Raw genomic sequence first — 26,337 nt, 5'->3', positions numbered from 1 at the left:
TAATTCAATTTATACAGACCATCGTTTAAAACAAGTTATGACTCGAATATACAAAATAAGGTATACATATCCGTGCCCTCTAAAGAAAAACTTGAGACGTACTCTTCTCTGAAATCTTGGTCTAGATCTAAGCTGAACAAATGCTCCTCAACTGCTCAACCTATGAATCAGCATAAGAAAACAAATTCCAAATGCTGAACTAACTAGCCTTGTGCCACACGAACAACTAAACCATACAAAAATTGTTTATTTTACGCTCAAGCTAACTGATAAAAAGTGCAATAGTCAGTATACTTTTATACCCACTCTATACTCCATGGTAGACATCATGGTACGGCTGAGGAATTTTGCATCTCAGAGTTGACACACCCCTCTAGTCTATCGAGGATGAGGCCCAGAAGCTCTACATCATATACAACACCTACAAATAACCCACCATTTACGATTGTCAGACCTTGCACACTAGTTAGTCAGTTTAAAGTGACTGGAGCACTACCTAAAGATATCTAGACTTATTTAATACTTTGACACGACTATCTTTACTAAAGGAACTCGGGTGTCCTGACCGTTTCGTGAGCATCAATCAAAGCTATTTTTATGTCACCCTAATTGATCTCATTTCTAAGTGTGATTAATTATTATTAATGTTTCCACTTGAAATCTTATTTGAAAGTAATTATAGAGTTCTTTAGAAACCTCATAGTCCTCTTAAAATTTCTTAAAAAATAATTCCCGAAAATGTACGCAGGTATCGATATTGGTCATTCGGTATCAGTACTGATCCTTTAGTATCGATACCTCCCCTTGGGTATCGATACAATTTTTAGGCTTGATGTTTTAAAAATTTGCCCAGTATTAACCTCCTATGGGGAGTATCGATACTTCTTCCCTTGGTATCAATACTCCCTTAAGTATCGATACCAAATTTGCCTTTGATGTTTTCAAAAATACTCCAGTATTGATACTTACCCTTGGAGTATCGATACTGGACCTTGAGTATCGATACTTTTTTAATGAGTATCAATATTACTTTTGAAACTTAAACAATTTCAGGCTGGTTTGAAGAATAGTATCGGTATTGTTCTTTCAGTACCAATACCCTCGCTCGAGATGGCCTAATTTAGGCACTCAAAGTCACCCACATTATTACTTTGAGGTTCCCAATTGTTATTAGTGTCTTATGTGATAAATAAGGGTCATAAATAAGGCTTTAAAACATATTGAAAACATAAATCATGAAATATACAATGGAAATGCTCATCAAGCTTTAAACTCAACTCATATGCTATCTTGCATTTCTAATGACTCACAAAAGATACGAAGGAGTTATGATTGTGTTACCTAATTTCCCTTGTTGCTAAAGCCTCTCCTAAATCAACTAGGAGTCACTTTTTTGTTTCCCATTTAGTGTGGAACTTTCTCTAACCTCTTTCACTAAAAATCGTAGAAAAATAGATTACTAACTCAAGTAGGTGTTGTATACAATTTAAATACACTCTCTATAACTCAAATCTACCCAAAACGTGCTAGAATCCATAAATCCTCATAAACCTATCAAAATCCCATTTTGGTTTCCATCGCTAAAAACTTGAGAAACGAAGCTTAAATTGAAGCTAGAAGAATTGGGATTATTTTTTCACCTTGGTTTAACCACACCAATTTGAAATGCTTGATAGTTTCTCTTTGGAAAGAAAGATGAAGAGAAAAAGATTGAAGAAAGAAGAATAAGGTTTGGTGAGCTAATGGGGGAGTAGTTCATGTAAAACATAAAAAATGAAAGGGGGTTTTCAGCTTTCAAACCAACAATAGGAAAATTACACCTTTAGTCCCTCTAGTTTCCATTTTATAACAGACCCAAAAACCTTTAAAAATTCTCTTGGGCCCAACTCAAGCCCAATTTCAACTAAACTTGATCCAAATTATTCTAATAGGTCCTTTTGGCTCAAATTATGGGTCTCAAGTTGGCCCGAACTACTAACCCTAGATTCTGGGCATTACAACTTTGAATAAACTCATCATCTCGAAGTAATGAGTTACTTTAGTTTTTTTCTCTCTCCAAATTGTGGTAGATTATGTTCAAAAGAACAACAAACTATGAACCTTAGACCTTTAGAAATGCAAATTAAGAAGAAAAAACTACAAACTTAATACATTAATATAAGGAACATAAAAATGATAACCTTATGAACACCATAAACATTAAATAAAATCATTAACATAATAGTATTGTTTAAGAAGTTTTAATATTCGTAATCAGTAGACTCGTCAGAAGTAATATTAAGTTCTTCAATTATCACTTTTTTTTTGTTGTCGTTCATGTAAGAATTTGAACCATGCTTCTGGGTCTCCATCATCTATGTTTTTTTCTTGGTCATTTGTCTGAGTTGGTGGGATATTCGAGTTGGAAGCAACATCCTCAATGGTACGAGCAAGGTCAAGATCATCGAAGTCTACAAATAAAAGGACATTAGACAAAGAGTGATAGAAGTATAACTCAATCATGCCATTAAGGTCTACATCATCACTTAGATGAAACCTCATGCATGATATTGGAAATTTATAATGAAATGATGATACTCTTCTACTGCTTACGAGTATATCTCTTATTTCTTTACTGAAATCCAACTTGTGTAGTTGGATATTTTTTGGGAAACACATGGTTATAGATTTACAATCATAAAAAACAGTTGCGCAAATAGTTGGCATGTTTGGGGAAAAAACTAAAGCTTTGGAAGTGAAAGATTGAAGTTGTTTTAGTTCTTTTCTTCATTATTAGAGTAAAATGGCTTTCAACTCACAAATATTAATAGTTGTTGAAGATGATTAAATGAACATTGAAAAGTTGGTAATGGGTCATTATTTGGCCTATGTAAAATACACGTTTTTCTAATATGAAGTGATAAATGCATCACAAAAAAGTTTTCTGATACATCACTAAAAAGTTCCTGAAAATGATAAGACACCACTATTTCACCCATATTTCTGAAATGTTGTTTAAAATATGCATTGAATGACCTTTGAAAAAGTTGCATTAATGATGCAATATATGTCCTCTGAAAATATTTCTGAATTGAGTTCATATTTCACTTAAAAATAGCTTGAAGGGTGCATTATTTTGCCTAAGTTAAAAATACGTTTTTTTATTTGAGTTGATATATCACTGAAAAGTGGCAGAATATGATAATGCAACACTATTTCACCTGTTTTCTGAAAAGATGCTTGAATTCTGCATTACATTACCTCTGAAAAAGCAAACCATTGCATTATTATTGCAATAAATGACATTTGAAAAGTATTTTAGAAGGTACATTAATTGAACACTGAAAAGTAGTTAACACAGTGAATAATTTGGCCTGTTGAAATACAAATTTCTTATGATTTGAATTGATAATTCAACACTGAAAAGTTTTCTAATTTGTGTTCAAATTTCACTGAAAAATAATTGGAATGGTGTCGTAATCGTCTTTCGGTTGTCCGAAATTGGGCTTCGACTTGAATTAAACGAATTGGGTTGGGAGTCGCCACCGACCACTTTAAAACGAATTTAGGTGGGTCGGACACCATCTTACATTATATGTGTTTTACCAGAGATATGTCGGATTCGAGAGTCGGTTACAGTCAAGGAAGGGTTAACACCCTTGAACTGCCCTTTCGGTACTACGTAATTTGACAGTTGCCTTAAATTAAGAAAATTGTAATTTAAAATTAAAAGGTAAAAATACGATCACAATTACTTACCTTAGATAGTTTTAAAGGTGTGGCCATAAAAAGGTCAAAAAAACCATGTTAGATAAAAAGGTAAGAAATAAATAAATTAATTAATTAAAATGAAGAAAAAAACAAATTAAATAAAGATAAGATAAAGAAAGCAAAGATAAAATAGTAAGTAAAAAAATAAAGAAAAATTAAGAAAAAAGAAGAAAAAAAATATATAAATAAAATAATAATAATAAATAATATATATATATATATATATATAAATATATATATATATATAAATTAATAAAACTGATAATAAAAAATAATATATATATATAATATAAAAAAATAAAAATATATACAAAAGTAAAAAAGAAAATGCATAAAATGTAAAAAATATTACATGAAAAAAAGAAAAGAAAAATAACAAAACAATTAAATAAAATGAGTAACGAGGGAAATGTGCGTATAAATAAAGTTAAATAAATAAAATAATAATAATTAAAATGTAAATGTAAGAGACCGAATCAAAAGTATAAAAGATGCTACCTTTTATTTCCTTTTCGAATCGTTTACAATAGTTTTGCCTTTTTATTTTCCGTGTTTCCTATGAATTTTGTATGTAAATCGTGTGTTACAAATGGGGAGGATATGTATTTATAGTGAAAAAAACTAACTATTTTTAGAATCCTATTAACAATAGAATCCTAATGCAACTAGACTCCTTGCTCGGTTGTTGCACGTTTGTTGGTGTGGTTGTTGCTTTAAAAGATATGGTGGTGGAAGAGTCCTCCTAGGAGAGAAACTCTTGCTAGTTCTATCTTTTAAGAAAATGGGTGTCTACAGCTGCCCCTCTTTATCCATTTTCGTGGAACAAAAAATAGGACAAAGATAAAAAGACACAAAATTTCGTTCAGTGAAGTTAAAGAATAACTCATTGTCGAATTGAATTGCGGATCACTCCTCCGTCGTGAAGTCGATTCCATCTTGAAATGATTTGAATTAGAATGTGGCTTCTCGTTATAGTCCACTTTGGTCTTCTTCTCGGTTTAAAGACCTTTGCTAAAAATTCGACTGGAAAGTAATCTTTTGACTCCAGAATGTGGTTGATATACCCTCGATCTAAATGAAACCAAACTCGAAAAGTCTTCGCTAACATATAACTTTTCTCGACTTAAGCCATTCTGACCGAAAAAAGGTTTCTTGCTACTAAGGCACGGCTAACCCATACCTTATTCTCAACTTGAAAAACCTCGATTACAGTCAGACAATAGTGTGATTGAGGTGTCATCGAGCTGAATGGAATTGAACTCGACAATTTTATTGACAGATAGCCCTTCTTACCTTGAGTTATGCTGTAAATGATGTGCCTTAGAGCTGACCATAGTCGAACTCGAAGGTCTTTTGGTGATAGATAACCCTTCTAGCCTTGAGTTATGTTGTAAATGATGTGCCCTTGAAGCTGAGTGTAATCAAACTCGAGGGTTTGGTGTTTCAAGAGAAACATTTTCAAAGGTTTTTTGTGTGTGTGTTTCAAGAGAAACAATTTCGAGGGTTTTTTTTTCAAGAGAAACTGTCTCAAGAGGGACAAAATTTATTTCAAAAGAAACTGTCTCAAGAGAGACAAATCTTAGTTCTAAAAGAAACTGTCTCAAGGGAGACGAAATTTGTTTCAAGGAAAAGATATTCAAAGATTTTGTTACAAGGGAAACTTTCTCAAGAGAGAAAATTTGTTTCAAGGGAAACTATCTCAAGAGAGACAAGATTTTGTTTCAAGGGAAACTGTCTGAAAACTCATTTTAAGGGGAACTGATTTAAATATTTTGTGTTTCAAGGGAAACGTTTTCAAGGTTTATGTTTCAAGAGAAACTATCTCAAGGGAGACAAAATTTTGTTTTAAGAAAAACTATCTCAAAAGAGACAAAATTAATTTCAAAGGAAATGTTTTCAATGTTTATGTTTCAAGAGAAACTGTCTCAAGGGAGACAAAATTTTGTTTCAAGGGAAACTACCCCAAGCGAGATAAAATTTATTTCAAGGGAAATGTTTTCAATGTTTATGTTTCAAGGGAGACAAAATTTCGTTTCAAGGGAAACTATCTCAATCGAGATAAAATTCATTTCAAGGGAAATGTTTTCAATGTTTATGTTTCAAGAGAAACTGTCTCAAGGGAGACAAAATTTAGTTCCAAAAGAAAATGTCTCAAGGGAGACGAAATTAGTTTCAATGAAAACATATTCAAATATTTTGTTTCAAGGGAAACTTGGAAACTGCCTCAAGAGAGACAATGGTGAGTATGATTCCCTTCGTCATGAAGTTGAAACAGTGGATGACCCCTTCGTTGTGAATTTGAGCCTTAGAATTGGATATCCTTCATCGTGAAGTTGAAATCCAAGTAAGTTGTATTGTTCCAAGTCCAATATCCTCCGTCGTGAATTTAAAATTGGCTCTGGAACTAAGAAATTGTTTGTTGACAGCCAGCCGTCCCTTCGTTGTGAAGTTGAGCTTGTGCTGTCTCGAGTCCAATATCCTTCGCTGTGAAGTTAAAATTGGCTCCGAAATTGGGAAATTGTTTGTTGACAACTAGTCGTCCCATCGTTGTGAAGTTGAACTTGTGTTGTCTTGAGTCCAATATCCTTCACTGTGAAGTTGAAATTGGCTCTGAAATTGGGAAATTGTTTGTTGACAACCAGTCGTCCCTTCGTTATGGAGTTGAACTTGTGTTGTCTCGAGTGGCACGATATCCTTCGTCGTGGAGTTGAAATCGCAGGTGTCCCTTTCGTCGTGAAGTTCAGCCTTGACTTGGATATCCTTCGTTGTGAAGCTGAAATCCAAGTATTGTATGTTGCGGGTAGACAGGATTCCTTTCGCCGTGAAGTCAAAACCGTGGATGACCCCTTTATTGTGATGTTTGGCTTCGAGCTAGATATCTTTCGTCGTGAAGTTGAAATCTACTCTCGAGTGAATTGTGTCGCTTTGAGTTCAATATCCTTCGCCGTGAAGTTAAAATTGACTCTGACTGAAACTGGAAAGTTATTTTATTGTCAGACAGTCGCCCCTTCGCTGTGAGGTAGAGCAACCACCATGTGCTTTTGAATCGAGGATCCTTCATCTTGAAGTTGAAACTTGACTCTAAAAGCTGCAAAAACTTATGTATACAAAAAATGATAAATGTGATGCTCTTAAGTATGTCTAAGATGTATGTAACATGAATTAGTTCTGTTTTATCCCCTGGATGGAGTCTCGTGCTTTATGTGCTTATTCCTTCATATGGAGGAAATGCCTTCAAAAGGTTTGATAATTTGCATCAGGATGTTGAATTCCCAAAGATGCCCCAAAATTTGATGTTGAATCTCAAAAAATGCCCCAACATTTGATGTTTAAAAAAAATGCCCCAAAATTTGATGTTGAATCTTCAAATATGCCCTCATTGTTCATGATTTCTTGCTTCAGCATTGATTCTAAGGATGAGCTTTTTGTTTGAGAGCCACATGTCATTTAACAAGATCCACTCTAGAGAGATTGTCTTGTTTTGAAAAAAAATGTTTTTCTTTCTCTTTTAAAGGAAAACATTGAAAAAGAGATTTGAAAAATGTTTAATAAAGTTTTTTGAAAATATTGCCCCTTTCACGGTTGTACAATTGAGACAAATCATAAAACTAGAGTTCATTGGATATCAAAGAATTAATTACATTGTTAATCTTCAATAAATTATAGCTATTTGACACGAGCCAAGATCAAATCTAGTTTTGGGAAATACTTAAGTAAGGAAAGGATAAAAATGTCTTAGGTTATTGTGTTTGGTCAAAGGTTTGACATTTTTGTTTATTCGATGCTCAAAGGTTTGATGGGGGTATCTTGCATGCTCCTCTATTGGAAGTGTTATTCGATTCCCAGCTTTCATGGTCAAGCTCAGATTGTGCGATGCCTTATCAAGGAATTCGTGTGATCGCCTCAGCTGCCCAATTTTTGTATTCGAGCTGCCTTTTTGGGTTTTCAACTCGAATCCTCCTTTGGTTTCAAGACGTCATTCGTAATTTACGTCTTGAACCCCCTTTTATTATTTTTCTCTATCATATATTAATTACACTATTTTTTGCAAATAAAGATTAATCCTGATGGGGGGATGAAATCTGAAGATAGTCTCTTATGTTTAGAAATCCATGTATGATTAGAATGGACTTTTAAGGCACACAACGTAGGTCATGGTTCATGGTTTTGAAAGAAAGGGATAAAAGGCCCAAACAAGTGTTTAAGGGTGATTGAACCAATGATCAATTAATTATGATGCCTTCAATCCTGTCTTGCCTAATTTGAATATGCTCGTATGTGTTTCTCTTGATTTTCTTTTGATGTTCCATGATCTTCGAGTGAAGTGATTCTGGAATGATTGTGCTTGATCAATCTCATAATTTGAATCTTGACGCGTCATTTGAATCAATTAAATCTTTGCATATGCGTCTTATCTTCTTTTTCTTCACTTTTTCCTTTGTTTTTGTTTCTCTTTTTTATTTTCTCTTTCTTTTTTCTTTGTTTTTCCTCTTTTTTCTTTTTGTTCTGATTGGATCTTCACACTTACCATTTGGTATCTCCTTTGGATTGATGTCTTCACTCGTGTGAGCAAATTTCTTCCACCTTGCCCCCCAGTGTGGAGGGTGATCCTTGGTTAGGGTTGAATCAGAAGAAAAATACCATAGGCTCAAAAGGGGACACAAGGGATATATATTTTCTCCTGTTGTGAAGGGGTAAAGAAAGAAAGCCGTTCATCATTTCATACATGAAAGTCTTCACAGAAGAGGTATCCCCAGGGGATAGATTTTCAAGATTAATTTTATTCACATGGAAACAATGTAATTAATGCATGGTAGAATTATTCCGAGTGAATTCTTCTTTATGCTTCTTGCCCCCAACATGTATCAATGTTCATGCTCCCTGGGAGATACCCCAAGTTGTGTCTTAGAAGAAGGCTCATGTTCAAATGAACAACTCAATGCCTTGGGTTTTAATGGCATAAAAATGTCAATTTCGAGTCTAAAAAGACAATGGTGTGACTTTATTTGACTCAAAGAAAGGTATGGGTGTATCAAAAGATAAAGGTAATGTTCAAAAGTTTCAAAGGGAGGTAATGTCAAAATTTGGCCTTTTTTGTAATGACCATGAGTTATTTTGGGTAAAGAATCAAGGTATTTTATTTTGGGGTTTGAGACAGGATAAGAAATATATAATCTTGCCATATGTCAAATATCTATAATTCTTGAAGAATTAAAGGAATCCTTAATTCATTTAATATTCAAAGAACTAAAGATTAAAATTTGTTCAATTGCTCCACCTTAGAAAGTAGCATAAATTCAATTGTTTAAAAGATTAAGCAAACAAGAAAGATCAAAGATGTGTTCAAACAAAACAATCATCTAAGTGCAAATGATATATGCAATGTCCCCTTCTTCGGCTATCCATGCCCCTGAATCCATCAGGTTTTGGATCTTGCGCTTCAGTGCCTTATAGTTCTCAGAGAAATGTATGGAGCATCCTATGTGGCAACAGAAAACAGCTTCAACATCGTAGCCCTTAGGATATGTGGACTCTTTTCTCAGATCATCCTGGTAGGCTTAGTCATACAACCAGCTGATCAGGCTCATTCGTTGTGATTTCAATTTTTTTCTTTTGATGTTACAATCTTGCTTCCCTGTGGTGTCATGTGGTTAAAACCACTTCATCGAATTCTCCATGAAGAATTTCATGTTTATAAAAATGCTTAAAAATGAAATTTAGATGCAAAATGCAAAAATGCATGAATGCATGAGATGTTCGAAGTATTGATCTGAAAACATGTCTGTTATTTTAAATAATCTTTATTGGGACAAAAGTGTTTTATCTTTTAAGAGACAATAAACATATTTAAAGGTATATCCGGACTAAATCCTCTAGACCATAAAATAAGTTGACTAGTCTTCTACCTTCATCTGTCACTGGTCGAATACCCTGTTGAACCGGTCCGGCTTCTCTAGTTAAATCGTGCAAGTGACGAGCTGTTTTTTGTACTTGTTCCTAGAAGTATTGAATGACTGCATCTCTGGCTTTCATCCTTTGTTGAACCTGTTCTATAACGGAAACGCCATTGAAATCCTCCATCAAAGGGATTATCTGAAGTTCATTGAATTTGTCGACAATGGCTTCCAATTCAGCTATCGTTTTCTCATCTTGTTCTTGTTATCTTTGAAGGGAATCTTGAGGTCAGTAACTATACTGATGGACTAGATTAGCAATTATATTGATGGACTTTGTAAGCTCAGCTTCCAAAAATTTCACGTTGGCAGGTCAATAGCTTGGGCAGTTCGTGGAGCACCGTCGCGGTAGGAATCCAGCATCTCCGACAAAGTATTGTACTATCACTTTAGTGGGCATGTGTATTCATAGAACCTTACTATATATTTTAGTTGTAAACTTCGAGTTGTATTTTTTTGTTTTAAATTATATGTCACGAAGCTCCAATTTTGTAAAATGATTTTTTATAAGTTATTTATGTTTTATTATGATACCATTCAGTATGTTTGAAAAAGGAAATGAACATGTTTTAAAAATCATGGGTTACCTCGGTAGCCCAGTGTGGAACTTTAGGCCCAATCGAGTTTACGATGTTAAATTTAGTGGTATCAGAGCATCAGGTTTAGTCAGTCATAAGACCCAATGGTTGTTTTAGTAAGGTGTTAGTGAATACATGCTAAAAATTGAAAGGCGACTGGCTGTTGTTAGAATCTTAAGGGCTTGCTTGCACGTGAAGAAAGTCATAAAGCTGGCATGTGACATAGGCAATTTCATCATATTCGCTTCAGACTTTCCATATAAACCTTGCCTTGGCGAGATAAATCTACTCCTTACTTTCTTTAACTTCTATATCCCATTGGCCCTTACAAATTATGTTGTCGCGACTGAAATGTTCTTCCTAAGTAAATTTCCTGAACATACACAATCCGCATAGATACTTTCTCCTCAGCAGCATCAGTCAAACCAAATAAATTTTGCCGAAGCAAAACTTATCCACCACAAATATAACCTAAATGCAACTAAAATATTGTGCATACTTTGATTAGACGAGCAATAACTTAAGTAAAAAGACTAGAAATTGAGTCTTTTTATGGAGTTATCACACCCCCAAACTTAAGTTATTACTTGTCCTCAAGCAATGTACAATAGCTAAAAAATTAAAATTGCCATGGTAAAGCAGTATTAAGAAAATCATGTGGTTTGAGATTTCACCCCTAAGTAAAAAGTTGGCCTCAACATGTTTGACTGACATATCAGTCAAGTACCTTCCCTAGTCAGGATCCCTTGCTATTGTGTATGTGTGATTGTAATCAGTATATGCAATAAAGTAATTAGAAAACTTTAAGTAAGCGCTTCTAGTTTGTCAAGGCATCAAATTATTTGTCAGGCTCAGTTTCCACTCCTAGTTATTTATCAACTTTTTTTTGGAGTCAGCTCATCACACCTACCCTCCCACACTTTAGGTGAACGCCAACATACCTTCCACCCCCAAGCTAGTAGGGTAGAGTCATCCTGTGACTATTTTCATTCACTCGTATGCCTCGGTAACTCTTAGTCTTTCATGGATTTTTCTAATTATGCCATTACAAAAAGGAGTATCCCTTTTATTCTTCAAGTTTTAAATACTAAGGGGTTCAATCTTAACTTTAAAATTTTTTGATGTCTTGACAAGAAGAAAGTTCTTTCCTACAAATTTTACTGATTACCTTAAGTAGAGACAGCCAACAATCGTGTTTATAAATTTTCAAAGAATCAGGCCTAGGGTTGGTTCTCTTCTTTAGACAGTCTTTAACAATAATTTTGGCCTAGACAATCAAATTATGCATTCATTATTGGGCATCCCTAATCCTTTCCAAATAATAAACTTAACATGCTTATATCATGACAACCAAAATTTTTAACCAAATATCATCAATTACTTTTTAACAAAGTATGTTACAATATCTCCCCCAAACTTGAGGGATGCATTGTCCTCAATGCATGAAAAACTAAACTACATGTATCTATATGTAAATGCTAAAAAAATGAAAATGCGATCTTACTGTGGTAGTGTGGCTTGGCTGGACGCCCTCATTTGGTGTCGTTTTGGAGGAGAGGGACTATCTGATCACGAATCTAATGTTGTAATCATCGAGAGGGATGACTGAAGAACATGGCATGCGTTCTCTTGATGCATCTCTTGGTGCTCGAGGCTCATGTTGGTGTTAGTTGTTCTTTGATTAGAGTGGGTTGTGCAGGAACTGGAGTTTGGCTTTGAGCTGTTTCAGGGACTGGCATTGCCTGACGGAAGGGGGACTGTATTAGAGCTTGCTCGGTTTGAGTCGGGGCAGGAGTGAAATCTTCATCGGTGAAGAAGTTGAGTGGAATCTCTTGAGTGCTTTCGGAGGTAGAGAAGGAGGAAGAGCTGAGGAATTCATCTGTGTCACTGTGGCCTTCCTCTGGTATGGGCGAGACATAAGTGGACAGTGGGGGAACGTCTGTGGGTACCTATGGGGAAACATTCTGTGTCGAGGCATGGAAGGTACTGGTTCGAGCGGTGTGTTTTAGGATGACCTCGGAGAAAGACGATAGATTATCTTTTATGATCGGGAGTAACTACTTGAAAAAGGGGTTGATTTGTGCGTCCCATGCCTTGACGTACCAAAAGAAAATCTCCATGTGATTCTCTAAGTGCTCGATCTTCTCACGCATTTCTCACGTGTACGTGACCACTGCTTCCATTCTAGCCACGGCAACATATTTTGCTCCTATCTCCAAACCTTCATGAGGGGCGTTGTCATCAAAACTCATCAACTCTAGTACTTTCTTTTTGGTAATTCACTCCTTGGATTTGATGAAATCTTCAAATGGTTCCTCGGGAACTTTCTTTTTCCTGCACAGAGAAGTTATCAAGTTAGGAAATAAGAGATTCCCTCAGTTTCATTTGGCTCATTCATGGATTTGCTCGAATATGAGTTCTCCAAGATTGATTTTTCTCCTGTATATTATCGAGTATAAAAGCATCAGTCTTTTCGCGAGCACGATTATGTTATGAGAGGTTGGCATAAGTTTTCCCTTTAGAAAAATGATTCCACAACTTTACTACCGGCTTAAGGGCTTGGCAAGCGACCCTTTTCCTTGTTGACGAATTTCCCTCGAACTTAACCCACCCGAAACAAAGATCTTCAAGTACTCCATTGTAAGTCTCTTAGTCTGCCTCAGCCACGAACCTCTTATTCTGATCCTCCACTTTCCCCAACTTGAAATATATATTGAGCGCTGAAGGGGAAAACCGAAGGAGTTTCCCTCTGACATAAACAGTGTATTGGGAAGGGTTCTCTAGATGCGCGTAAAACTCTCTGACCATTGTCGGTGCTACGGCTTTAGGGTGGCGAGAAAACTTCTCTTAGTTGTGCTTTCTAATCACATCCATGACCTCTGATTCGAATGGCTCTTCATTCTCTGATGGGAAAATGAAGTCGTCTTCCAAATATATTTACCGTTTTTTAAGGTTCTTGAATCATACTTCGGCTTTGGCTATCTGGAAATACTCAAAGCTTGGTGTTGGAGCTGGATTTTTCTTCTAATTGGCCATGATACTTGTTGTACAATATGTTTCGCAGCGGCGATGGGGGAAATTTTTGAAGGAAAAACATTTTTGAAGTAGAGAGGGAATGGTGCACGATGATGAAGATGGAGTTGAAGTTGGTTTTTTTGGAAAGTTATGGGTGGTTTTTTTGGGGCAATTTGGTCAAAAAATGAGGGGAAAAGATTTTGCATTGAATGCTTAATATCTGATTGGACGTAAAGTGGGAAAAATATACTTTCCCACTTTACAATTGTCGCCCAAAATTTTCTTTGCCCTAGGGTTTCTCTTCCTTTCATGCGTGAACTCTCTCCCCATGCCGGCACATGTACTTTGCATGCCTCCACATGTACTTTGCATGCCTACAATAAATAAAAAACAGAAATAAAGTAAAACAAATAACTCGTGTTTAAAATAACTTAATTTATTTATGTACAAAATTCATATTTTCATTGCCTATGAAACAAATTTTGTTCAGGTGAGTAAGGAAAACTCTTAGGAATCATGTGTTGTTGATTTTGGTTTGTCGCGCATAACTGGTGCTCCTTTGTATTCCTTTAGTCTTTGCCCGTTCACCTTGAAAATGGATCCATCATCTCGGTTCTTGATTTCTATCGCTCCATTGTTATGGACTTGATGTACGATGAATGGTCCTGACCATTGTGATTTTAGCTTACCTGGGAATAATTTAAGTCTTAAATTATAGAGAAGTACTTGTTGACCAGAATAAAATTGCCTATACAATATTTTTCTGTCATGTCATCGTTTTGTTTTTTCTTTGTATAAGCGGGTATATTCGTAAGTGTGAGCTCTGAATTCATTTATTTCGTTCAGTTCTAAGAGTCTTTTTTCTCCAGCATGTTTAATTTCTTGATGGCACAATAATCTTTATGTTCTAGTTCCACATGAAAATGGCATTCCTTACCGTAGACAAGTTTGAACGGGGACATTCCTAGAGGTGTCTTAAATGTTGTGCAATAGGCCCATAGTGCTTCAACCAGCTTTAGCGACCAATCCTTTCGACTTGGGTTGACCACTTTATCTAGAATCTATTTGATTTCTTGATTAGAGACTTCGACTTGTCCATTAGTCTGCGGGTGATATACCATAGCTATCCGATGTCGCACTCCATATCGTTTCAGTGCCTTTACAATTAATTTGTTGTCAAAATGTGTGCCTTCATCACTAATGATAGCTCGCGGTGTTCCAAAACGTGTCAATATGTTCTTGTGTATAAACTTTAACAAGGTCTTAGAATCATTATTAGGTGTTGCAATGGCTTCAACCGATTTGGACACATAATTTACTGCCAAGAGAATGTACAAATCTCCAAAAAAATGTGGGAAATGGTCTCATGAAATCTATTACCCATACGTCGAAAAGTTCAACCTCTAGAATATTTTGCCATGGAATTTAACATCTTTTTTATATGTTCTCTATTCCTTGGCATATATCACATGACTTGTAAAATTCATGCATATCTTTGAACAAGGTGGCCAATAGAAACCGGATTCCAGAACTTTTTCCGCTGTTCTCATTCCTCCAAAATGTCCTCTATACGGTGATGTGTGACATTGAAGTAGAATTTCTTTGTGCTCTTTTTTTGAGTTGCATCTTCTGATTATTTGGTCTCCATATTGCTTAAATAGGTACGGTTCATCCCAGTAGTAATATTGCACATCATGTCGAAACTTTTTTGGGCCTTGGCTAGATAGATCGTGAGGCACAATACCACTAACAAGAAAGTTAACTATGTCAGCATACCACGGCACAGTCGTGACAAATAAAATTTTCTCATCAGGGAAATCCTCTTAAATCTCTGTCATGTTATGACAATTAATTTTTTTATCTAGTCTAGACAAATGATCTGCTACTTTATTTTTCGTACTCTTTCTATCATTGACCTCTAAATCGAAGTCTTGTAGTAATAATATCCATTTGATTAGTCTAGGCTTTGCATCTTTTTTATTGATCAAATATTTAATGGCAGAGTGATCTGTATGCACAATTACTTTAGTGCCTATGAGATATGGCCTAAACTTATCGAATACAAATACTACTACTAAAAGTTCTTTTTCAGTGGTGGTATAGTTTACTTGTACATCATTAAGAGTACGACTAGCATAGTAGATAACATGAAAGATTTTACATTTCCCTTTCCCTAGCACTGCCCCAACTGCATAATCACTAGCATCGCACATGAGCTCAAAAGGTTCGTTCCAATCAGGTGGAACAACGATTGGTGCTTCTGAAAGTTTTTTCTTCAAATCTGTAAAAGCATTCAAACAATCATCATTAAACATAAATGGTTAATTTTGTTGAAGTAAAATACACAAGGGTTTTGAGATTTGAGAAAAGTCTTTTATGAACCGCCTATAGAAGCCTGCATGTCCAAGGAAACTACGTACGCCTTTCACGTTGGTGGGTGGAGGTAGGTTTGCAATTACTTCCACCTTGGTTCTATCGACTTCAATGCCTTGACAAGAAATTTTGTGACCCAACACTTTTCCCTTGGTTACCATAAAATGGCATTTCTCCCAATTTAGTACTAGGTTGGCTTTTTCACATCGTTTCAGTACTTTGGATAAATTGCCGACACATCGCTTAAAATCGTCACCTAAGAAAGAGGAATCATCCATTAATATTTCCATGCACTCTTCCACAAAATCTAAAAAAATGGCCATCATACATCTTTGAAAGGTAGTTGGGGTATTACACAGCCCAAACGACATTCGTCTAAATGTATAGGTACCATATGGACAAGTGAAAGTAGTCTTCTCTTGATCCTCCGGTGCTATGGCTATTTGATTATATCCTGAATATCCATCAAGAAAGTAGTAAAATGCTTTTCCTACTAACCTATCAAGCATTTGGTCAATAAAAGGGAGGGAAAATGGTCTTTCTTTGTGGCTTTATTGAGCTTCCTGTAATCTATACATATGCGCCAACCCGTAACTGTTCTAGTAGTTAAGAGCTCATCATGTTCATTTTTTACCACGATCACACCACCCTTCTTTGGCACACACTGCAGCGGGCTGACCCATGAACTATTGGATATAGGATAAATCACTCCCACATCTATTCATTTTATGATTTCCTTCATGACTACCTTCTTCATGATAGGGTTGAGTCTTCATTATGGTTCCACTGAACTATGATTGTCTTCTAAATTGATCTTATGCATGCATATGGTAGGGCTGATTCCCTTCAAGTCTGTCATTGTTCATATGAGAGCCTTTTTGTGTTGTGACAAAACATTTAACAAACTATTCTCCTGCTCTGATGTTAGATTAGCAGAAATTATCACTGGTAAAGTTTCATTACTACCTAGGTAGGCATATTTCAAATGTGATGGCAAGTTTTAAGTTCCAATTTAGGTACATGTTGTAGAGATGATTGTCCGCTCTTTGTGAGTACTATAAATGAGTGTGGATGTGTGTGCAACTATACACAATCGAACAAGTAATAAAGTGATAAGTAGAGTATCGTCTCCACAGGGAATTGGAGAAGTCAAATAGGTTTGTTAAGGCACTTTACTTTGTCACCTAAGTAAAGTTAATGATGGTATGGACAAATGATAATGATGTGGAAAAATGAGACGGATGTTGTGGAAATGGAATAGTGGTATGGTAGCAAATGGATATGTTGCGGAAAATTAAATTGACGCATGCAAACAAATGGAAATGTCAAGGAAAAATAAAAATGCTAATACTAGATTTAATATATATGACTTTAGCTTTCTCACACAACAAGATGCTATCGGAATGAGTGGTAAGAGTTATTAGGAAAATCTAAGTATATTTCTTTGAATGGTATTTCTTCTATGCCTAACCTGCCCGACAGAGTCTACAGAGGTGCCCTATGCTATCTCTAGTAAGGGACTCGACAGATTAAAGATGCCCTGGCAAATCCGATTGGCATAAACCCATGCAGTGATCCTATTGGTTCAGATAACAGGATATGTCTCGGTTATACCTTTTTACGGCAGCATTAACATCTAACCTATCTTTTTTATATATCTCCTTTTAGTCGAATGAAATCATAGCCTTATCTCTAAGGTGGATTAGGCCTAGTTACTACCTAGAACCTCTTGTTTATGAAGTTCCTCCCTAGATTCTCTCGAAGACTAAAGATAAATTGCCAAGGCATTCTCTCGAACCCTCAAGCTCTCCTAAGAAAAGGCTACTCTCGTAGCTCCTACAACCTTAAGGCATTAAGTTTCACAAACAAAACAGAATAAAGCATAGAAAATCAACCATTCATTTCAATAAAACTTAAACATGCAAGCGAACTCCCACCAAATAGGATTAGTTCATGGTGGGGTTCGAAATAAACAAGCACAAAGCAAGTTTCATTTGTTCCTTACAACCCAACAACAAAATATGAAAGCAAGAACTAAAGGGATGAGAAAAAGCCATCAACGTGCACTGCCAAATGCCATCCTCAGCCACCAAGAAGTACTCCTAGTGAGGTAGCTCCTCTCGAATACTTAGAACGCCACTCTCTTCGTCTTGTCAAGGAGAAATGCCACGGAAAGTAGGATTGACAGAGAAATATGAGACCTTCTCTCTCTAACTTTTTAAGCTCAAATCTGGGTGGAACCAAAGTCTTCTTCATTATGGCTTCATCCTCTATTTATAGGGGAAAACAAATCTTAGGACTTGGTGTTAACTATCCTAGGAAACCCCAAAACCATGGTTGAGTTACTTTAGAGTCTAGCAGGACAGTCTATGATGCAACATGGGTATCTGGCTGAGTGACCGACATAATCCCATCGTAGGTGCCCAAAGACAGACAAGATCTGCAGGGTCAGACAGTGTCATCAGCAGAACCGGCGGGCAAAGCGATGATCCCTCCAGGCGTATCTTTGAGGTGGATTTCTTAGGCAGAGGGCACGGAGAGTTGGGGAAAACTGGTTGGAAAATATCTTCTTTCACCATGTGCGCTCTCGAAATGCCAGTCTAACTTGGCATTTTTATTTAGCTCAGCAATATCCTTATGTCACGACATTTTCTTTCCTCTTTCCTTGCTTTCAATATCTGTACATCATCAGAAAAGTACCTTTCCCATAAAGCAGCACCGTAGTAAAAATAAATTGCCACGGTAAACCAAAATTCACCACATGCAACTAAATGCTTCTAAATGCATCTATATGGTCCTAAATGAGCCTTTAGACATTCAATACCTTAAGTTAAAAGGTCCCAAAATGTGATCTTTTATGGATTTATCACACTCCCAAACTTAAGCTATTGCTTGTCCTCAAGCAATGGATAGTCGTAAGTAAAAACAAAAATACCATGACAAGTTCAGAAGTATAATAGTCTTATGGGATAAAATTTCAGCCCTCAGCACATATGGCTTCAACATGCTAGACTAGGTTTGAGAAATCTAGTATTGTCGCCTAGAACAATATTCTTTGTGTGGGTGTATACGTTTTTGTATCTAGTCCATGCTTAACAAATTTAAAAATTTTCTATGCAAGCTTTCTTAATTTGCCATGACATTTTCAAAATCAGCTCCCACATTGCCTTTCTTTTCTTTTATTAGTTCTGCTATGAGGGGAGTCAGCCCATCACTCTACCATCCCACACTCTAGGTGAAATGGAGCATACCTTTCACCCCCGAGCTAGTCAGGTAGAGTCATCCCGTGACATCTTTCATTCACTCATATGTTATGGCATAGCGAAGTGTCCCTCTACAGATATGCCTAGGTATTTATTTATAACTTCAAACTTTTTTTAAAGCATATAAACGGGTCTTTCAACAGTCAAAGTTTTATGTCACGACATTTTAAGAATTCTCTTATAAAAAAGTTTCTAAGTTTCTCAAACATGGAAAACATACAATCGTGTAATCAAGAGTTTCAAAGAAGCAAGTCCTAGAGTTGATTCTATCATCCCGAACCAATCATGTACATTATATCCTAGCCATCAAAATCATCATCATCGGACATCCTTAACTAATTCCAGAAAACTATTCAGGTAATTACTAATGTCATGGCATTTTTAATTTACTGCTACTATCATGCAATGATGCGGGAACCCTACTTCCCCCAAACTTGAGAGAAACATTATCCCCAATGCTTACTAAAGAAAAATAAAACTACGTGCTATGAATGCAATGGAAATGCAAGGTACCTTGTCTTTACACGGGTGGTAGTGCAGCAGTTGCACGGCGAGTGCGCTTATGGCTAGAATGTTCAGAGTCAGACACAGGTGCAACTGGAGGAGTGCTAGGTCCTTCTGGAACGGCTGGGAGCAAGGGCTCCTGATGCTGAGATGCCTTCCTAAGGCGACGTCGGATCCTACGCAGAGGAGCTTGCTGTGGCATCTCGAATTGTGACTCCTCAGCTGACTCTGTGAGTTGTAGTACCTTAGGGTGTTCTTCGTCCATTGGTACAGTAGGTTGTGGTATATCAGGGAGTTCTGCCACCAAGGGTTTAACATGTTGTGCTGGTTCTGGGATATTAGCGAGTTGGAGGTTGGCTTCTCGGTCTGTATCAGGCGACACAGAATGGACTGGATCAGGGTCAACGGGATCTTCTGCTTTAGCGGGATGGAGACTGTCTTTACTGGATGAGTGTTAAGCAGCAACTGGAGCAGGGTACGATGCTTCTGCATATGCCTCGACATCCCTATTCGTTGTCACGAATATGTCAGGGAAGATAGGAATGGTAAAGTTTGTGTGCGTGAGGAACTCCATCAAAGCGCTGGTGAGAAATTCATCTCGATGTTTGGCATAGGGAAAATATGTCATCATTTTGTCGGAAAACTACCCGACATGCTCTTGAGTGCGCTGGACTGCCTGTTCCATGGCATTTGAAGTTACCCTGGCATGTGGAAATGGTGTAGCGCGAGATGTGATCTCTTTTTCCTTCCCTTTGGCTTCCTTGTAACCCAACAACAGAGGGATTTTAGCTTTGGTAATGCCAGTAATACCCGGTAATAGCTCATCAAATAATTCTTTAGGAACCTTCTTTTTACGGCATAAAGCAGTGATAAGATTTGGAAATACCAGGGCACTTGCAGGTTGCTTCAGGCACAGATGAGCCTGGTCCACAATAATTTTCCCTACATCGATTGCTCGCCCGAATATGATGGAATGTAGCAAGAACATCCACTGGCAGGACAGGGTGGTGTTGTGGGAAGTGGGTAAGAGTGTGTGCTTCATGAAATGATTCCACAACATCACTTGTGCAAGTAGCCTCTCCCGGTCCATGGTCTTGCACCTCATTTTCTGACCATTCAATTGCGTGTCGGGAAGACAGAGGTCTTCTAGGATGCCTTGGTAAGTTTCATTGTCAGCTTCTTGAGCGAAACTACAATGGTGGTCTTCAGCAACCTACAATTTAAAATAGCGATTAATGGCAGAAGAAGTAAAATGAATAGAAATGTCGCGAACCACCAAGGTATGCTGATTTAGCTCGATGATGTTTGAATAAAACTCCTTCACTATAGTTACATTGACGGCGGCAGGATGCTTGGCAAATTTTTGCCACTTATGATTGGTGACCACATCAGGCACTTCCCTCCCCAAGTCAACATCCTCCTTCTCGGGGAAGACAAACCCCAACTTGAAAAAGACTCATCAGTTCTTGATAGTTTGGAACCATTTGCGGGCGGCATCATCTATAAAGTGATGTGGCGAGGGTGGTGGAGGGGGTCTTGATCGGACCATCATGAAATGGTAAAATGAGGAAGAAAGCTTGGATCGTGATCGGTTATGGAGGCTCGGTCAAACGGAAAAGAAAAGAAGAATATAGAAAGTGAAAGTTGAAAGAGATAAGGTAAAAAGTGAAAAGGGGATGCAAACAAAGTGAAGATTTTTGTGGGGACATGCTATAAAAAGGTGGGAGTTAGGCAGGAAGAAAACAAAAAGGAAGAAATGAAAAAAAATATAATTTTAATTAAAAAGTGAAAAGTTCCCTCCTTTTACTATTCAATGTTTGCCACCCAAATATTTCCAAGCTTCTTCCATACGATTCATGTGCTCTCCATGTGAGTTAATCCTTGCAAAAATATAAAAATAATTAATTAAAACAAGAAATATTAAAATAATGGTAAGACAAGAATAATTTATGTACAGAAGTAAAATTAAAATGCAACGGCATCCCTGGTAGGCCTTTAAGCGCTGGCCATTGACTTTAAAGATGGATTAATCTTCTATGTTCTTGATATCAACAGCACCATAGGGGTAAACATGGTGAACTTAAAAGGTCCCGACCAACGTGACTTTAGTTTACCAGGGAAAAGTTTAAACCTTGAGTTGAAAAGCTACACTTTCTAGCCCACATGAAAATGTTGTGGTAAAAGTATTTTGTCATGCCACTTTTTTGTTTATTCCTTGTAGAGCTTGGCATTTTCATATGCTTGTGCTCGAAACTCCTCCATTTCATTTAAATCGAGCAATCGTTTCTCCCCAGCAAGTTGTGCTTCAAAGTTTAACTTCTTGATTGCCCAGTATGCCTTGTGTTCTAACTCAATTGGGAGGTGGCAGGCTTTTCCATATACAATCTTGAAAGGCGACATCCCAGAGGTGTTTTGAATGTCATCCTATAAGCCCATATTGATTCATCGAGCTTGGGGGACCAGTCTTTCCTTCGAAGGTTCACCATCTTCTCAAGGAATTGCTTGACTTCTTGATTGGACACTTCAGCTTGCCCATTTGTCTGTAGGTGATATGTCGTGGCAATCTTATATCTCACTCCATATTTCTGTAATGCCTTGGCAATTAATTTATTATCGAAATGGGTGCCCTCATCGCTAATGATGGCTCTTGGTACTCTAAATCGAGTGAATATATTCTTGTGAAGGAACTTAAGCACCGTCTTCGAGTCGTTCCTCGGCGTAGCAATTGCTTCAACCCACTTCAAGACATAATCCACCGCAAGTAAAATGTATAGTCTCCAAAGGAAGATGGGAATGGTCCCATGAAATCAATGCCCCAAACATCGAAAAGTTCTATCTCTAGAATATTTTGCAGTGGCATTTCATGTCGTCTGGAAATGTTCCTAGTGCGTTGGCATCTGTCGCACACTTTACAAAATTCGTGGGCATCATTAAATAGCGATGACCAATAGAAGCCCGATTAGAGGACCTTTGCAGCAGTCCTCGAACCTCCAAAAGGCCCTCCATAAGTTGTTGTGTGGCAATGGTGTAAGATATCACTTTGCTCTTCTTCGGGGCGTACCGTCGAATCATTTGATCGGCACATTTCTTGAACAAGTACGGCTCGTCCCATAAATAGAACTTGGCATCATATAGAAACCTCTTTTTGCCCTGGTTGTTTAATTCATAAGGAAAAATACCACTAACAAGAAAACTAACGAGGTCAGCGCACCATGGAATTGTCGTGGCATATAGAATTTTATCGTCAAGGAATTCTTCTTTAATATCAAAAATGTCATGGCATTCGGAAATGTTCTCTAGCCTAGATAAGTGGTATGCAACCTGATTCTCAGTACCTTTCCTATCAATTACCTCTAATTTAAATTCTTGCGAGAGTATTATCCACCTAATCAGTCTAGGCTTGGCATCTTTCTTGTTCACTACGTATTTTGTAGCTGAATGATCAGTGTGAACTATAACTTTGGTGCCTATCAAGTATGGCCTAAACTTGTCAAATGCAAATACCACGGCAAGTAATTCTTTCTCAGTGGTTGTGTAATTCAACTGTGCATCATTTAAGGTACAGCTAGCATAATAAATCACATGAAAAAATTTACCTTTACGTTTCCCAAGCACAGCTCCCATGGAAAAATCACTTGCATCGCACATTAATTCGAACGGTGTAGTCCAGTCTGGGGGAACTATGATTGGTGCAGAGATAATTCTTTTCTTCAGCTCTTTGAATGCGCCATGGCATTTTTGATCGAACACAAATGGTTGGTTCTGTTGCAATAGGGTGCACAAGGGCTTGGATATTATGGGAAGTCCTTGATGAATCTTTGATAAAATCCAGCATGTCTAAGGAAACTTCGAATGCCTTTGACAGAATTTGGTGGGGGAACTTCTCGATCACCTCGATTTTGGCCTTATCTACCTCAATGCCCTTTTCAGAAATCTTGTGACCTAGAACAATGCCCTCTGTTACCATGAAGTGGCATTTTTCCCAATTCAGTACGAGATCGACCTCCTCGCACCGCTTCAGTACCTTTGCCAGATTGCCGAGGCATTTTTTATAGTCGTCCCCAGAAATAGAAAAATCATCCGTGAAAATTTCAAGATAATCCTCAACCATGTCAGAGAATATGGCTTGCATGCAGCGCTGTAAAGTTATCGGGGCATTGCAGAGTCCAAAAGGCATTCTTCGAAAAGCATAAGTACCATAGGGGCACGTGAATGTGGTATTCTCTTGGTCCTCTGGTGCGATGGCAATCTGGTTATACCCCGAGTAACCATCCAAGAAATAATAAAATGTCTTTCCAGCAAGTTGATCTAGCATTTGATCGATGAACGACAAAGGGAAGTGATCCTTCTTGGTCGCCTTGTTGAGCTTGCGGTAGTCCATACATATTTTCCACCCGATGATCGTGCGAGTAGGTATCAACTCGTTGTCTTCACTCGTCACCACGGTCATGCCTCCCTTCTTGGGTACGCATTGAACAGGACTCACCCAAGAACTATCCGAAATGGGGTAAATTACTCCAACATCAAGCCATTTGAGAATCTTCTTCATCACAACTTGCTACATGATTGGGTTCAATCTTCGTTGTGGCTCCATGGATTTACCATGGCATTCTTCCAGTAGGATTTTGTGCATGCAGATTGTTGGACTTATTCCCTTTAAATCTGCCATCGTCCATCCTAACGTTTTCTTATGCTGTGAGAAAACACTTAGCAAACTAGATTCTTGGTTAGGAGTGAGGGCAGAGGAAATAATCACAGGGAAAGTTTTATCACTACCCAGATAAGCATATTTAAGATGTTGTGTCAAATTCTTAAGTTCTAGGGTAGGAGCATGCTGTAATGAAGGCTTGGGAGGAACAAACTCTTCGAAATTAAGAGGTTCAAAATGCGTACCTGGGATAGCCTTGAGAAACTTAGTATGTTGTTCCTCGGATGAAAAATCGTTAGGCTCTTCGGCCTTTAAGTCTTCCGGTAGGCTTTCATTATCATCCAGCTAAATGAAATTGTCATGGAAAAATTAATTTTCTTCTTTTACAATTATTGTATCTACTTCAAAAATGTTCTAGCATTCTTCAGAGTCATCCATATACTTAAGTGATCGGAAGACATTTACAGTGACATGTTGATCGGCCACTCGCATGGTCAGCTCGCCTCTCTCACAGTCGATGAGAATGCGATCGCTAGCTAGGAAAGGTCTCCCCAAGATGATGGGTGTTGTGGTGTCAACCTCACAGTCCAGAATAAAAAAATCGACAGGAAAAACAAACTTGTCGACCCATACGATGACATCTTCAATTCGCCCCTCTGGTCGAACATGTAAACGATCGGCTAATTACAAGATGACCGAGGTGGGTCTCGTATTTCCTATCTTGAGCTTGACGAATATTGACTTAGGCATCAGATTCACACTTGAGCCAAGGTCACATAATGCCTTCCCAAAAAATTTGCCTCCTATTGAACATGGGATGATGAAGCTTCCCGGATCATGTCTCTTTGGTGGCAGCTTACTTAAGGAAGAGCAAAATTCTTTTGTCATGGTAATTGTTTCATACTGTTCAACCTTTTTCTTCTTGGTAACAATTTCCTTGAGAAATCTGGCATAGGTGGGCATTTGTTCCATCGCCTCTAAAAAAGGAACATTGATTTGTAGTTGACTCAAAATGTCAACAACTTCTTAAACTGGATATCTTCATTATGCTTCTTCAGTCTTTGCAGAAAATAAGGTGGGGTATGGCTTCCTGTATTAATAGGGTGCGAACAGAAGTTGTCTTGGCATTTTTATTTTCCCTCTCAGTTTCTTCACTTGACGAATCCTCAGCCTTTTCCTCTTCTACTGGTGCTTCTTCTTGCACTTCTTGATCAGCTTGCTTGGTTACAAGGGGTGACTCATCCTTCGGTCTTCCCCCAAACTTGTCTTCAACATTAATTTGTGTACCACTCCGGAGAGTTAGCACACTGCAGCTCTCATTGCCATGAGGTTTGGTGACTTCAGTGTCACTCGGTAACTGTCCTGGTTTGCTTCTGGTAATGCTGCGACAATTTGACCAACTTGACTCTCCAACGCCCTCAGCGACGAACTATGGCTCTGAAGCAGGGCCACTTGAATTTTGATAGAGGTCGCATGGTCTTGCAGCATTGTTTTTGTTATTGCAATAAACTCTTACATTGTGGCCTCCAAAGAACTGGTATTTGATGAAGATGACCCTCCCTTGTTAGAATTATGCCATGGCATATTCGATTGATAACCCTGGGAGTCATTGTAATTATGCTGCCGAGCTGGTTGATGGGCAATGTTGGATCCTTGATTTCCCCATGAAAATTTTGGATACTGGCACCATCCAAGATTATACGTGTTAGAATAGGGGTTATTGTTGCCTTGATTAAAATTGCCCACAAAGTTTATGGATTCTTGATTGGTCGGGTACTCACTCTCATTGTGATTGTCGTGGCATAATAGACAAGTTGAATGGGTTGCCTTCACTTCTCTCACCTCACTTGGCCTTTGCAAATTTGTCAGCATGTTGGTGATAGCAGCAAGTTGAGCGGACACGTTATCTTTAGAATCTAGCTCGAAAGCTCCGTGTGACTTGTGCCCAGCTCCAAGCCGTGTAGATGGAAACTGATAATCATTAGTGGTAATCTTATCCAAAATGTCAAATGCCTCTGCTTGTGATTTGTCAAGCAGCGTCCCATTTGCTGAGGCATCTAACATCATCCTCGTGGGTACGTTAACTCCATTGTAGAACATCACCACTTGTGTCCAATCTTGAAAACCATGGTTTGAACACTTGTGGAGCAATGCCTTGTATCGATCCCATCATTCATACATCGACTCGTCATCAGCTTGACGGAAGGAAGCAATGTCGTTCTTCAATTGGGTGTTCATATTTGGAGGATTAT

The 26,337-nt window shown here is 37.6% G+C and overlaps 1 pseudogene; it reads right to left on the bottom strand.

The window, feature by feature from the left end:
• LOC120211039 overlaps window positions 1-25,573 on the bottom strand; it is a 57,422-nt pseudogene extending 31,849 nt beyond the window's left edge.
• Between the last annotated feature and the right edge of the window lie 764 nt (window positions 25,574-26,337).

The sequence above is a fragment of the Hibiscus syriacus genome, unplaced genomic scaffold (assembly GCF_006381635.1).
Source record: "Hibiscus syriacus cultivar Baekdansim isolate YM2019G1 unplaced genomic scaffold, ASM638163v2 tig00109957_pilon, whole genome shotgun sequence".
Classification (NCBI taxonomy): domain Eukaryota; kingdom Viridiplantae; phylum Streptophyta; class Magnoliopsida; order Malvales; family Malvaceae; genus Hibiscus; species Hibiscus syriacus.
Note: the sequence above shows the minus strand (reverse complement) of the source record. Positions and strands in the feature narration are given on the sequence as shown.